Source organism: Rhinopithecus roxellana, chromosome 2 (assembly GCF_007565055.1).
Source record: "Rhinopithecus roxellana isolate Shanxi Qingling chromosome 2, ASM756505v1, whole genome shotgun sequence".
NCBI classification, from domain to species: Eukaryota; Metazoa; Chordata; class Mammalia; order Primates; family Cercopithecidae; genus Rhinopithecus; species Rhinopithecus roxellana.
The window spans coordinates 120,980,991-120,997,187 of record NC_044550.1 but is presented as its reverse complement, the minus strand read 5'-3'; positions in this window follow the sequence as shown (position 1 = coordinate 120,997,187).

Sequence of the window (16,197 nt, the reverse complement as noted above, 5' to 3'; positions counted from 1 at the left end):
AACAGAGAGAAAACTTTGATCAACCTTCTGAAGTTTGTTTGTGTTTTATGCTGAAATAGTTTGAAGGTAACTTGGTAAACCCAAATCTTTTAAGAGTCACCTTGGATGTTTATAGCACATTGTGGATTTTGACATTTTATTTCTTCTTTAATAAAAAAGCATACATTTCTGACTACAAATTCTGGATGTTCACCTATATTAATTATTTTTCAGCCCAAAGAGAAAGCTAAGGAAATTTTCCACCTAATCAAGTTCTAACAAATAATGTATTGCTCTTCAGCCATACTATCATATTAATTAGTTTATAATTACATGTTATAAGAATTGCGATTATTGCTTTAGGCTTTTATGAAGAGCATTTTTAGTGAATATTAGTTTATACACTAAAAAGTAATAAAGCAATAACTGCATCCTAGGTGTTACCTTACACTGTTCCCTTTTGACAAATACACTTCTGAAAGAAATGATGAATTCCTAATTGTCAGGACACCAAAATGGAACATGGAGAAAATAAACATCGTTTCCCACAGAGCTCAAAGCATCTACCTTACCTACTATCTGGAGAGATTAAGCTACTGGAGTAAATTTTGATGTGCTTTTTACAGAAAGTTTGCTTCCTGAGGTGAAGTGGGTGAGAGAACTACTTATTACTTTGAGCTGCTTTGAGTATCAAGATTGTTGGGAGGATTACAACACAATAACATGTGAAAGTTATTTGACAACATTAAAACACTCTACAAGTCTGATATGTTTTGGGTAGGTTATGGGGTATTATTAATATTTTTAGCAGACTAGTGATATAATATTTATTTTAGGATGCTTAATGTGAATGTGATTTGAAGGATAGCTTAGAGTGGGGAGAGACTACAGACTGGGGAACCAGATAGAAGACTATTTGCAATAGACATCATTGGTGCCTTATGAATAAATCATGGGACAGGACAATATGGGACAGAACAAATAACATAGATGTGGGTAACTTAGGTAATCATTAAAGTCCCTTTTAACATTGACACTTGGAGTTAGTAAATACATAAATAGGATTTGGCAATTGATTAGAATATGAAAATATGAAAAAATCAATGCCCTTGCCATTTATATACTCGCAATTTTATATGAAATCCACAAATGCCTAAATTTCATGCAGAATGGTAGGGATTGGAGATGGACCATGAGTTTGGTTGCAGGTAGACTTGAAAGAATGATAATGTCTCTATGCAAATAGGGACTGCAAGGGAGACTTACAGGTGGTGGTCATGTGTAACGCCTGATGTATCAGATGGGAAAATGTGGTAAATAAGGTTTTGGACATTTTGAATTTTAGAGGCTACAGGGATATCTAAGGGGAGATATTTCTCAGGTATCTCACCTGGGATCCTGAAGCTCATGAGAAAGGCAGATTTAAAGATGCAATTTGGGTGTTATCTGCATATAGAAAATGAATGGCAAGCTTTGAAATTTCCTGGAATAGTTCATTTCTGATCTTTTGAGAAGTCTATTTCTTTCAATCTCAAGGATTAAAACAGAACTTTAGACACTACCTGGTCCCCAGAGCTAGTGTCATTGTGTAAGACCTTGTGAGTTAAAATGGAGCAGTCAGAAGCAAAATAATGAAAAGTTCAACATTGTAGTGGAATAAAGAAGCCAGAAATCAGAGGTTTAAGGCCAATGGGGTGATATTAAGCATTGAGTTTGGGTCAAGAAGGAGGCTATAACCAGGAAATTAGTCAAGAGCTAAAAAAGAGATGAATTTGTTCAGGAACAGAAAGGAACCTAATGTGTCAGTAGCTTGAAGTTAGCAGTTCTGGGCTATTTCTAAAATCACAGCAAGATGGCTGTGAATCTCTATTTAAAGATATGGGGCCAAATCTGATAGTAAGAAATTTTTACACAGACCATCATCCCATCTTCCATCTTCACTATGTTTTTCTTCAATGTCTCCCTTAAGTAGATTAAAAAAAATTTTACAAATATCAAGAGGCACTGTTATTCTTACCTATTTGGCACTAAATAAAGCTTTCTTCCATAAGTGGTGCTAACTTCATTTTTCTGAATGTAGTCTATGCTATCTTTTCTTTTTGTTAATTGAATTATAACTTAGTGGAAAAGATGCACAAGCCATCAGAATATATCTTTTGAATAAAGTTATATTTGAATGTTTATCCAAAAATATGTTTTTGTCAAATCTTTGCTTAATCAAAAACTATTTTAATTAAACAGGTTTCTTTCAGCCAGTTGCAATAGCTATGTAGATACTTTGTTCCAAAAGGCATCTGAGGGAATCTCTTTTGTAAATGAGAAACATTTTTATTCATGGTAAATGAGATAGGATTCAATTTTCACTCAATTAAATTATTTTAATATATTGATAAAAGCCAAGTTTTAGAAATCTTATCCTCTTTGATATTGATAAGTTGATGGTTCATTAAACACCATCAGTTCTGTCAGTGGAATCTAAAAGCTGAAGTGTCGTTAATTCCTTATGTAGAGAAGCAATTGCCAAAATGTGAAAGTATGTGAGTTTCAATTCATTCAACAAATATTTATTGAGATTTCACCATATGCCAGGGACTTTTTAACCTATATTTCTCTGAAGAAGCTGGGTGAGTTTCACTATGAGGCAATTGAATTTAGATTATAATTGCAAATAAGGTTTACAAAAAAGGATATTATAACATAAGGCAAGAATTTTATATGCCCATAATAATAAAATGAATTGGATCTAGTTACAGAATCTCTCAGTGTGATATGTAAAAAATATTGCATTAATTTTCAGCCATTCTTCAAAGGATTTTATCTCTGTGTGCAAAACTGGAAGCTTTTTGAGGTAAAAATTAGTTTCAGTTTTGACACATCATTTTGTAGCCCTATACTTAAAATGTTGGGGTACAGTTGACAGTTGAAGATAATTTTTCAACGTCTCAGAAATATCTGGCATTATTAAGCTTCCAAGTGGGAGACTCTAAAGTGGGATTTGTGTCCAACTAAGAAATGTAACAACTATGAGGAATAAAACAGAAATGTAAATTTGCAAGTAACACAAGCACATGCTTTTACCGAAATATATAGATGTATCTATAAATTCATATACATATGGATTTGTGTATATATATATATGGAATTCAAATTAAGATTAATCTTTTCTAATGGCACTTTAAGTGACAGAGGACAGTCAAATTTTAAACTTGAAATCGGTCCCTAATCTGCCATTCAGTTGCCTGTGAAAAAATACATCCTTATTAGAAATCCATTGCAGCCTGAGAATGGTGGTTCACACCTGTAATCCCAGAACTTTGGGAGACTGAGGCAGGCAGATCACTTGAGCTCAGAAGTTTGAAACCAGCCTGGGAAATATGGCAAAACCTCATCTCTACAATAAAACAGAACAATTAGCCGGGCATGGTGGTACATACCTGCAGACCCAACTACTTGGGAGGCTGAGGTGGGAGGATTGCTTGAGCCCAGGAAATTGAGGCTGAAGTGAGCTGAGATCACACCACTGCACTCCATCCTGGGCAAAAGTGAGACCCTGCGGTGCAATAATCATAATGTAATGTAGAATTTTCTTATGTTTAATTTTAAATCTCATTTTACACATTAAAGGTCCTATTTTCTCTTGCTTTCCTTCATCAATAGAAAGTAGTATTTTTTTGTTGTTGCTGCGGTCACCCAGGCTGGAGTGCAGTGGCATGATCTCTGCTTACTGCAACCTCCACCTCCTGGGTTCAAGCGATTCTCCTGTCTCAGCCTCCTGAGTAGCTGGGACTACAGGCGACCGCCACCACGCCCGACAGTTTTTTTTTTTTTTTTTTTTTTTTTTTTTGGTAGACACGGGGTTTCACTGTGTTAGCCAGGCTAGTCTTGATCTGACCTCGTAATCCAACCACGTTAGTCTCCCAAAGTGCTGGGATTACAGGTGTGAGCCACCGTACCTGGCCTAAAAAGTAGTATTCTACAATTGTGTTACTATATAGCAGAAAGTGAATGGCTTTGGAGGGAATAAGGCAGTTCTTGGTTTGATTGTCAGGTTCACCACTTAATACTTTATGTAATCTTGATCCAACTATTTAAAATTTGAAGGCTCAGTTTTCTATTTGTTAAAGAAACAACAACTCATAAGTTTTAGGATGAAAAGGAAAACATACATAGAAAGTGTATAGAGACTGTCAGTTTATTTCATTTTCTAAGTTGTTTACCAATATCCATAATTCATCCATTCATTTATTCATTCAATGAATCTTTATTAAGTGCCTACCTTGTGTCAAGCACTGTATTAGGCACAGTGAAATAAAATGAATCCTGCCTTGTGGAACTTATATTCTTATTTGTGAGATGTGACGACATTCTTATTAAGAAAGTTAATCACATACTTGCCTGTGAAATTATAAATATGTATAATTATAAAATTATCTTCTCTAAGCTAAAAAGAAGCCCTGTCTCTAAATCTATATTTCCTTTATCTCTTTATTGCCTTTCTTTAGCCATTCCTGTTTCCCTTGGCAATTACGATAGTTTTTATGTGTGTATTCTGTATTAGGCTTGAAATGAAGTTAGAAGGTTGGATGGGAAAGGTATACAGAAATGGGATTCCCTACCCCAAAAATGCTGAATGTCACAGAAAATAAAAAAATCAGGGCCAGGTGCGGTGGTTCGTGCCTGTAATCCCAGCACTTTGGGAGGTCGAAGTGGGCAGATCACCAGAAGTCTAGAGTTCGAGATCAGCCTGGCTAACATGGTGAAACCTGGTCTCTACTAAAATATACAAAATTAGCTGGGTGTGGTGGTGTGCACCTGTAATCCCAGCTACTTAAGAGGCTGAGGCAAGAGAATTGCTTGAACCTGGGAGGCGGAGGTTGTAGTGAGCTGGGATTGCGCCACTGCATTCCAGCCTGGGCGACAGAGTGCAACTTGGTCTCCAAAAAAAAAAAAAAAAAAAAAAAAGTATTTAACTTTGAGTGCATAATGTGTTAAGTAAATAAAAATATAATTATGAATATAGAACCATTTGTTAAACAACAAATAGAAATATACACAATGAGAATTCAGATAAGGAAGAAATAAGTCAATATACAATTAATCAAAAGAAACCTTCACAAAAGTGGTGGATTTCAAGTCAACTTTAAAGGATGGATACATTTTCAATACGTGGAGAAGAGAAGAAAAATCATGAGAGGGTAACCTTTTATTTTGCTCCCAGCTCCTAATGCCCAGATCCTTAATAAGTATCATTACTCTAGTTGTGCCAGATTTCAGATAAATGAAACACCTTATCTAATTAGCAGAACACAACCTGGCAACTAATGCTTTCTGTGATTTCACCAATAACTCCAAATTTACCAAATATTTTCTATTTTTCAATTTATTAAACCACAAAAATGGGTCTCTCCCTACAGTTCTGTTGTGAAATAACAGACAGGATCCATACATAGAGAGTCCTGAGACCACCTATAGTTGGGTAGGATCTAGCCTCTTCCACTCTCTAAGCCAGAAAATAAGGTATGTGGCCACAGCCTTATGGCAATTTAAGTCTGACAGGCCTCAGTTCCTTCTTCTTCCATGGTTAGGGTTGTCCTACTAAGCTAGAGATGAATATGCAGATTGCAATTCTTATTTGGTTCTGAAATACTCTATCGCATCCCACCAGAAGCATGCATTATTCCCGACCATCTACTTTTTCTCAGTCCTATGTACAGTGTTGTTTTTAGGCAGCTAATCATTCCAAGGCGAATGAAGAGAAGTGTCTAAACCTCTCTTGCTGCCATCTACTTCCTGCATAGGTCATCCTCGGAGTACTCTCTGAATGCACACAGAGATTGAGAATAACTGATTGGCTCAGAAGGTTCTGGATTCTGGTTTTGGTTCATTTTAAAGATAGCACTTAAGTATTTAGGGGAAGAAGGCCTTTTTCTCTTTGGTCTTGGCAGTCCCTACATATCAAGGTTGGACACTAAACGTATCAAGGAATCAGTGTATTCATCCTCATCTCCACCTACATATTTTGTGGCCTTCTGCTGAACTATGATTCTGGGCATGCATTATTAGGTAAGTTGTACAATAATGTTCTTTTGCATTCATCTTCACCAAGGAAGCAGATAGTTGAATTTCTGCTCAGATATTTGGCATGTGATTTTCTTCTTTGTTAATTTGTAGCATTATGACCATTTCATTTATTCTATCTTGTACCGCTCTCTCAATGCTTTAAGTACTTTTATGACCATTTTTTGGTTATAATGCTACATTCTGTTTTCATATAGTCATAGGTGTTTTAATGAGAATCCTAGGAGACCTTTATTAGTCTACCTCCATGCTGATTCCAACTTTCATTTTTGAAACTTGAACTAGCAACATAATTTACAAGGCCTAGTGCAAAATGAAAACGCAGAGCCCCTTGTTCAGAAATTCTTAAGTCAAGAGCGCAGGAAGACAGAACATAAACCAAACGAGGTTACTTTCTAAGTGTTGTGCCCTGTGTGACTGCACAGGGTACATGGCCATAAAGCTGGCCCACTTAAAACTGTCTCCAACTTCGTTCGGGTTTGTGGTCTCTGCCATCTCAATGTTCCTTTTCTCCCTACTAGAACTTCTCAATTCCTTGACTGATTTTACTCCTCTGCTTTAAGCTCTTTAAATGTGGGTGAATCCAGGATTATAGTTCCTATCTCTGATATTGTTTTGCTACTATATAACTCTAAGAAATCACAAGTAGTTTAATGATTACTCCTTTCTGAAGGTGACTCTAAACTTAATATCTCAAGCCTTCATTGTTCTCATGAATTGAGGAACAAATTTCTGATTGCAAGCAGACATTTATGCTGATTGATTTGCTTTAATGCGACCCCCAGAGCAAATGTCAGAGAAAAGGCAAGTAGGCAAGGCAAAAGAAAATTTATTTACAAGCCAATGTGAAGGAGGGAGCCAGGTTCACCGGTCTCCGGCGGTGGAGGCCGACTAAGTCGCTCCGGCGTTCTAGTGCGAGGCTCTTGGGTCCCGTGTACGAGGAGGGGCCGAGGAAGTTCGCTCTGGAGTTCTAGGACGAGGTTCCTGGGTCCCGAGTACCAGGGCGGGCCGAGGAAGTTCGCGCCGGCGCTCTCGGACGAGGTTCCTGGGTCCCGTTTACGAGGAGATGCCAAGGAAGTTCGCAGCGCACCTCCCCCCGCCCCCCCCCCCCCCCCCCCCCCCCCCCCCCCCCCCCGCCCCCAGCGGCTTTTATGTCCTGGGCCCGGGAGTGGGGGGGCAGTGGGCGGGACATAGGCGGTTCGGGGGCAGGTTGGTAGGCGTGGCTAGGCGGGTTCCAGTTCCTCTCCGTCGGAGGTCGGGTTGCGCCTGCGCAGTCCACCCGTGTCTTCCGCGGGCGCGGGAAAGTTGACGGTAAAGAACCCAGAACTGCGCCATCTTGCCTCCGTTCGTCCAAACACTGATATCTAATACATCTAAAATGGAATCCTTCTTATCCTCAGGCTTTTTCCTAGGAGTTCTCTTTAAACATTTTGAACATTTGTTCTCTTCAGCTTCACAAATATAAATCATAATCAACATCTATTAAAAAAATTTTGGTTACTGACCTTAATATTTGTCTGATATTTTCATTTATTCTATCTTATACCACCGTCTGAATGCGTTAAGTACTTTCAAAATTTTTTCTTCTTTTTTTGGAAAACGACCTAGTATAAGTAATAATGTCTTGAGAAATGTGAATTGGAAAAATCGACTTTTTATGATTTTTTAAAGATAAATCATAAAAAAAAACTCTTGCTTAAAGATATGTTCAACTTATCTTTAAATCATGGGGAATGAACTTTATTTTCATTTCTGGTGTTATGTTCTAGGAAATATCCTTAGTAAAGAGTCAACTGAAAGCTCTTTTGCTTTTTTAATACATTGAAAAAAAGTGCATATTTTTATAGCACATTAGTAAACTGGTAAAGGCTTTTTCTAACATAATAAGATTTTTAAATAAAACATATGTACTATGTTAACAGCATGTTACAAAAACAGCTAACAGTAATTAGGAATTTCTGTGATTATTTAAAATAGAAAAATCTCTTCCATTTCTTATGTATTTAATTCAATTTTACATTAATGCTGAAGCAAACCACATGGTACTGTGCTTTTATTTGTACTGTACTCTATAGCATCCCATTTTGTTTATTTTATTTTACTTTTATTCTGATTGACCATGTTAATCAGGCTGTATCATCTTTGCCAAGCGAACCTCAGAATATTTTCTGCATTTAACCAACATAAGCCATTCACAGTATTGGTGTTTTCTTTTGTTAATTTGAGGAGAAGCAAGCTTCAAATTTTGAAAATATGCAAGTAGCTTGTGGTTTTTACCTGCTAGTTTTATTTAAGTATTTTATAGCAAAATAAATTGTCAAGTTTGGTGCACTCTACAAGTAGTTACTTAACGCAGTATTCATGGGATCCAAAAATAAGGTTTGATTTTTTTTTTTCCCCTAGGAATTATTTTTCTGTTCTGCTAGTGAAGTACTCGGAGGTTCATTCCTAGTCAGACATTCATCTCAATTATTTGAATTGGCTCCCTGCAGATGGCCCTTAATACGTAATATCATTCACTTACAAAATCGTTGCCACAGACATCTGCCAGTGCTCAACCTGGTGGCACAGATGTGTAAAAACCATTTCAAATGATGTCTTTAGACATGCAGAGAATAGTACTATAACATAATGTTTAGTACTATAATTTTTCTTCATTCACTCTCTCTACTCGCCTAGTCTCCTATGTCAGCAGCATTGTCACTGCTAAATCTTTTGGAACATGTAGTGGTAAATTAGTTTGGCTGTTAAGTTAGGTGGGAAAATAAAAGGTATACATTTACTAATTTTTTCCTTGGGATTTCTGGTTAGACACTATGGCTTACTGGTCCTATATTATTGTTGTAATTACCATACCTAGTACTTTTCTTTGGGCAAGTGTATTAGTCCATTCATGAATTGTTATAAAGAACTACCTGAGACTGAGCCATTTGTAAAGAAAAGAGGTTTAATTGACTCACAGCTCCACAGGCTGTACAGGAAGTATGGTTGGGGAGGCCTCAGGGAAACTTACAATCATAGCAGAAGGGGAAGGGTAAGCGGGCACCTCTTCACATGGTGGAGCAAGAGAGAGAGAAAGAAGGGGGAAGTGTCACACACTTTTAAATAACCAGATCTCGTGAGAACTCACACACTAGCAGGAAAGCAGCAAGTGGGGTGGTCCACTCCCATGACCTAGTCACCTCCTGCCAGGTCATTCCTCCAACACTGAAAATTACAATTAGGTATGTGATTTGGATGGGGACACAGAGCCAAATCATATCAGCAAGCATAATAAAACACAAGCTCTTAGAAAGCTCAGAAACTACCACTTTTATGTACAATAAGAGCCGTTAAAGGTTTTTATCTTTTTATGTTACTAGAAAAGCAGGTCCTCCGAATTTTTAGAAAAATAGTTGAGTTATAGGGATCAAGGCATGCATGTTAGCTATGGAGTTCACCCATACAAAAATATTTAAAATCCCTATATAACATGCATCTGTATATAACATCAAGCCTCCAGGTCTTTGCATGAGTAAGTCTCTCTAATCTGGATGCCTTCTTCAGCCTTTTTAATTGCTGGCAAGGGTGCTGATTCCCACTGGGTGAACCATTTGTTTAGATTCACTTCAGCTACATCTTCCTCTGTGAAACATTTCTCCAATATCAATATCTCTTCATGACCTTCCCATTTCAACTCTCAAACTCCTACCCAATATCCCATTCAGGCGCTCAGGGAAAACAATAGTTTTGCAATATATTTAGTTCTCCCACTTAATAAAACTAACACTTGGGTAGGAATAAGACTACTTTTTGGTGTTAGGGTCTAGGAAACATTCTTGTTAAATAATCAACTAAAATTTATTCTTATATAATAAGTTTTGATTATAAAATACTGTTGAATTACAAAATACCTTTTTTATATAATTAAGTTTGGTTATGAAATACATTGGGAAAATTGTTTAGACTGCATTATATCCAGTTTCCTCATTTGTATGATAAGGAAAAATGCATATAGGATTGTTGCGATGATTAAAGACATTTTAAATAAAGTATGTGGTACACAAGGGACAATCAGTGAATTGTCACTATTATAAAGGCATTTGTCACTTAGGCTTTCTAAGTATTTATTCCCTTTTCTTGCAAAATTCTTGAAGACAGGATCTGTGACTTGTCCACCTCCGTATATTCAGCACCCAAAATAGAACCTGGCATCTAGGCAATATTTAATAGGCATTTATTAAAATAAAATATATAGGATATAAAATATTAAGATGTAAGTAGTTGACTTTTTTTATTACTCACTGATGGTTTGAGTCCAAAGAGATGACTGAAATTTAGTGTAGATGCTAAAAACTGTGTTAATAAGGATCAAGATGAGTTCATCTTCAATCATAGAGTCATAAAGTCCAAGTACCAATGAGTTTGAAGAATATTTTGCCCTTTAAAATACTAGTTCGCTTTTACATTTAGTATATAATTTCAGTGAGTATAACTAAAAAGACTCATTCACATGACTCAATGAGCAATTCTCTGACTAGAAAGATTCTATCTAGAGCCATAAAAAGCCAGGTGTTTTGCAGCTCTCTAAGTGACTTCCCACCTTTTCTTGTTATAAAATATTTAATGTTATTTTTATCACTTTACAGTTTTAAAAAAAAGAATTGAAACCCTTTCAAAAGTTCTGTTGATTTCCCAGTTACTATCTTGTCCACTCAAATGTAAGAGAAAATGCCTTTCCAGGATAAAAGCAATATTCAGAATTCCATAATTGACTTTTGGTTATGTACGTGTGACCCCGGATGAAATACTTCCTGAATCTTTCTTATTAATACATATGGGATGATCATTGAACTAGTAGCCTCATAAACACATGTAAGTACACACAGAAACATCCTAATATATACATACATTCAAGCATGCATACATATATATCTTTCAATACCTCCAGAAATAAGCATCAGAGTCTGTGCCAAGAAACTGACTAGCTAAATAGAGATATGCCAGCTGGATGATGCATTTCTAAACCAAACATCTGCTTCCAATATTAACAACCAAAAATTTTAATGCAGGCAGGTGTCATATACACTGAAATATTTGGAAAAGAAAGGGTTAATTAAAATAAATATTAAAATGGGTGGAAATGAAAATAGCTGAAAAATAAGCCTTCATTTTCTAGTAACACCTGCAAGCTGTACATGCATATGAAAACATACTCTACCAGATTTTGAAACTTATTCAAAACATTGTGATATTGATACAGAAAGAGATATACAAAGGAACAAAATATATGTGTATATAAACATATCTATCTATAGATAATCACATGGAAATTTGGTATAGAATGGAGAGAGAATTACAAATCAGAAGGGGAAGACTGACTGTTTAATAAAATGTGCTGGGAATTAATGCCAAATATAGAATAAAATAAAATTACATTTGTATTCATATTACACCCCCAATAAATTTCAGATATACATAAAACCCAAAGTAAAATATTCAAATTTAGAAGAAAATAGGGGCATATTTAAGACTTTAGGCAAGAGTAGAGTTTTTAAACAAGATACAAAAATAAAGGCATACAATAAAATTTATTAAATTTGATCACATTAAAATAAAACCTTCTTCAACCTAAGACATCATAAGTAAAGTTAAATCACAAAACTCAGATTGACAAAACATTTTCTTTTTTTCCTTTTTTTTTTCTGAGACTGAGTTTCGCTTTTGTTGCCCTGGCTAGAGTGCAATGGCACAATCTTGGCTCACTGCAAACTCTGCCTACGAGATTCAAGAGATTCTCCTGCCTCAGCCTCCTGAGTAGCTGGGGGTTACATGCATGCGCCACCACACCCAGCTAATTCTGTATGTTTTTTAGTAGAGAAAGGGTTTCTCCATGTTGGTCAGGCTGGTCTCAAACTCCCAACCTCAGGTGATCTGCCTGCCTTGGCCTCCCAAAGTGCTGTGATTACCAGCAGGAGCCACTGTGCAGAACATTTTTAAAGGGTGTATAAACACACAGTATTACAATCTGTAACATAAAACTACTCAGTAGAAAAACAGTAACAGATTTTAAAAGGCTGTTTCACCAAAAAAAGGACATGTGGCCAATAAGCATCTGAAAAGAGGTTTAATGTAACTAGTAATTAAGGACATGTGAAATCAAAACAATGCAACATTATTCAATACCCATGTAGGCAGAAATTAAAAAGTCAATTTGATGTTGCTGAAAAACTGGATAAACAAAAATATTCATGCTCTGCAGGAAAAAATAAATTTTAAGTCAAAAACTACACAAAGAGACAAGTTAATTATATAATTATAAAGGAGTCACTTCAGCAAGAGGATATAACAATGCATGTATGTGTATATATATTATATTTGTGTGTGTGTGTGTGTGTGTGTGTGTGTGTGTGTGTGTATGCACCCAACACTAGAGCACCCAGATATATAAAGCAAATATTACTAGAGCTAAAGAGAGAGATTGACTCTGACACAATATTAGCTGGAGAATTCAACACCCCACCTTCAGCATTGGATAGAGTTTCCAAACAGAAAATCAATAAAGAAACATTGGACTTAATCTCCACTCCCCTATAGCCCAGGACTGGTCTAGAAATGCCATCCATGAGCCAAGGTCTGGAACTGGGGACCGTGAGAGCCTGCTTGGTGCTTTACCTCACTGCAGCTGAACTGGTAACTAAGCTGCAAGGCAAAATCCCCCTTTACTCTTTCATCTGCTTTTCTCAAGCAGATGGAGTCTCTCCTCATAGTCACCACAGCTGTGAATATTCTGGATTACACCTGAGCCCAGCATATCTCAAGAGTCATATACTCCTAGTTACTGGTCCTGATTATTCGGCACCCAATGGCTCTTTAATCAACAGTTGATAAATCATGCCAGGGCTGGGTCCTTCCTCTCAAGGCAGCAGGTTCCCTTCTGACCCATGGTGTCTAGAAATGTCATCCAGGAACTAGGGTCTGCAGTGGGGTCCTCATGACTCTGCCCAGTGCCCTATTCTACTGGACTGAGTTGATATCCAGGTTGCAAGAGTTGTTTTTACTCTCCCCTCTCCTCAAGCAGAAGAAAGGAGTCTTTTCAGATCTATGAGCTGTGCTGCCCGGTGTTGGAGAAGGGGCACAAGCTTCCCTGGTTGGTGTCTCACTAGGTGCTTGCCCTCCAACTCCACTGGCTCTGAACCCAGGACAGCACTAAGGCTTGCCTAGGAGTTGCAGTCATTGTAACTTAGACTACCTTTCAAGTTCATTTAGGACTCCAGAGCACTTTAGCCCTTGGTGGCAAGGCTTAGTAAAACTCAGGTTCTGACCACTGAGTTGAGTGATTCTCCTCTGGCCAGGGCTCATCTAAATGCTCCCTCCATGTCCACGTGTGTTGCCTGAGTTCTGCCCAGTGTAGACAGGAGTGAGTTTTAATGCAAAGCCCCACAATTGCTGTGCTTTCCCTCTTCCAAGCACATAGATTCTCTATTTCCACCCCTGAGGCCACTGTCAGGGAATAGGAGATGGGTAGCACTGGAAATTCAAGACAGTCTCTCTTCAGTGTCTCTTTCAGTGATATGGAAGTTAAAAACACAAGTACTGTGATCACTCATCTGAGTTTTGGTTTTTAGAAGGTGCTTTTTTGTGTCAATAGTTGTTAAATTTGATGTTCCTGAAGGGAGGATGATTGATGAAGTCTTCCATTTGGCCATCTTGCTTCACCTCCCTCTCCTAAATAGAATGTAATTTTCAAAAATTATGTACATAATTATATTTTATAACATATGAGGACATAAAAATGCCACTAAATTGAGATGTATCTAAGGTGTTTCTTCTCTATCATAATATATTTTCAATATGGGTTCCACCTCAAAGAATGAATATACAAACTAATTTTTGTTAAGCTGAGTCATACTAAAATTATTTTATGCAAATAAAAGGCAAGAGTCGTTCAGAATTTTGAGATGGTTTTCTTATACTAGGGACTTATAAACGGTTATTCTAAATGAAAACAAAATGTTTTATCAAACAATCTCATTTGATTTGAATATACTTCAAAGAATTTAATTTCTTAAAGCTTTTGTTTTTACTACTTAATAGTTAAAAGTTATTAATTTGTTAGGCATGATACACACAGAAAAAAGGATTGTCTATTTCCTAGTATTCTAATCCAATTCCATGATATCTATATCCTTAACTCCTCTCTAGACTCTCAGACTCCAAAAACAGCCTAGAGCAGAGCTTCTGGGAAAGTCCTGTCAGCACTTAATATGTGATCATCCTAGTTCTGTAACATTGCCCTGAGCTTATACCTCCAAAATTGCATAACTGGATTTATGCTTGAAAACTTCGAATCATCAGTGGCCAAGGAAATACTTTTCTGTAGAGAGGTTTAAACTTTTAGTTGACAGTGTTGAATCTCAAGTTGCTGAATTTGTTCTGGGTGAAATAATTTTCAGACTGTTTAGTTCATCATTTTTTGTAGAAAAAGTCTTCCCTTTTTTTCGCATTTGATACGTTTCCCATGATTATCAGTTAAGGTCCAGTAAGAAGGCAGGAACAAGAACAGGTTTCTTTTTGACCAGAGAAATATAAAGAATTGCTAATTAGCCATAAAGTCATCAACTGAGCAACTGAAAGAGTAAAAAGGTAATTTTAACATCATAGAAGCACCACCTTCAGAAAGCAGGTACTACCCTTGGCTGGTAAAATAAGGAAAGATGTTAGAAAACTTAGACACCGAGAGGAAGAACTCCATGGAACTGAAACTCCTGTCTCAAAGTACTGGGTGCTTCTAAGCAGAAGCTAATGTCTCTGAGGGGAAGTATGATAGACTTGGTGCTGCAAGTGTTGTAAAAACTGCAACAGCTGCTGTCACAGGACAAAACTGTCTCTGCTGAGTTGATGAAGCCTTGCTGAAGTGAGGCTCACAGGAACCACAGTGGGCATGAAGCTCATTGGAAACAAGTAGGAAGGAGCAAGTACTTTCTTCTTCCTCCAGCCTTCCTCTAGCTCCCTCTACTGGCAGACTCTGAGAAAAACGAGCTGAACAGCTGAAATGACTGGTAGAATACCAGCCCTAACTCGACACATACGTAGTGTAAAAAGTTGGGATTGAAGCTGCGAAACAGAAATTTAATGGCTGTTGTACTGTCTATATACCTACAAAATAGGAAGCTGCAACTATACAGTGTAATGAAAGCGAGTAGATGTACAACTCAGTTTGTCTTGAATTATTCCAGTGTTCTACCCTTTTGACACCACAAACATAACTTGAAATTCAATGAATTCAGTATTTATTTTTTCACTCTTTTAAATACAATTTATTCACTACCTACTTTGTAAAAAGTATTATTCTGGGCTAGATATATAGATAGATAGATAGATAGATAGATAGATAGATAGATAGAGATATAGATACACATATAAATATATATCATATACGTATATATCATATCATAGATGATACATTATTTATTACATGATATATATTTGTATCTATAATATATAACATATGATATATATCATATATATGTATAAATACACACATACAAACACACACACATATAGATATATATAAAATCTTGCTTTTCAGGTATATATACCTGAAAGAATATATATATATATATACATCTAACTATACATCTGCAGTCATAAAGGCTTCAGATAAGTCTTTTAGTTGTTTAAGCCAGTTATTAGAGGAGTTCATGAGGGCTCATAGATCATTTGAGAAAAAAGTTAAAAATTTATGAGAGAAACCTCATGGTCTTAAAGGATGAGTAGAATTTTAAAATTGGATGCTGGCATTAGAAGAGTTTTGCAAACAGAGAGCATTCATGTTCATTCTGGATTTATGAATAACTGGCAACAACCACATGACCTGATTTCAGATCTTCTCAACTGCAATCCTGGAGGCAGTACCATTAGCCCCAGCATGAGAAGGTCTGTACCTGCCAAAAGTAATCTGTAAAGACAGGAAGAGGTGTTTGCTCTTTCAAATACATAAACATCAACACAACACTACACAATTTAAGAAGAATCAGGCAAATATGAAACCACAAAGGAAACTAATAAAGCTCTGTAACTAATCCTAAAGAAATGGAAATCTATAAATTGCCTGACAAAAAACTCTAAGTAATTGTTTCAAGGATTCTCAGTGCACTA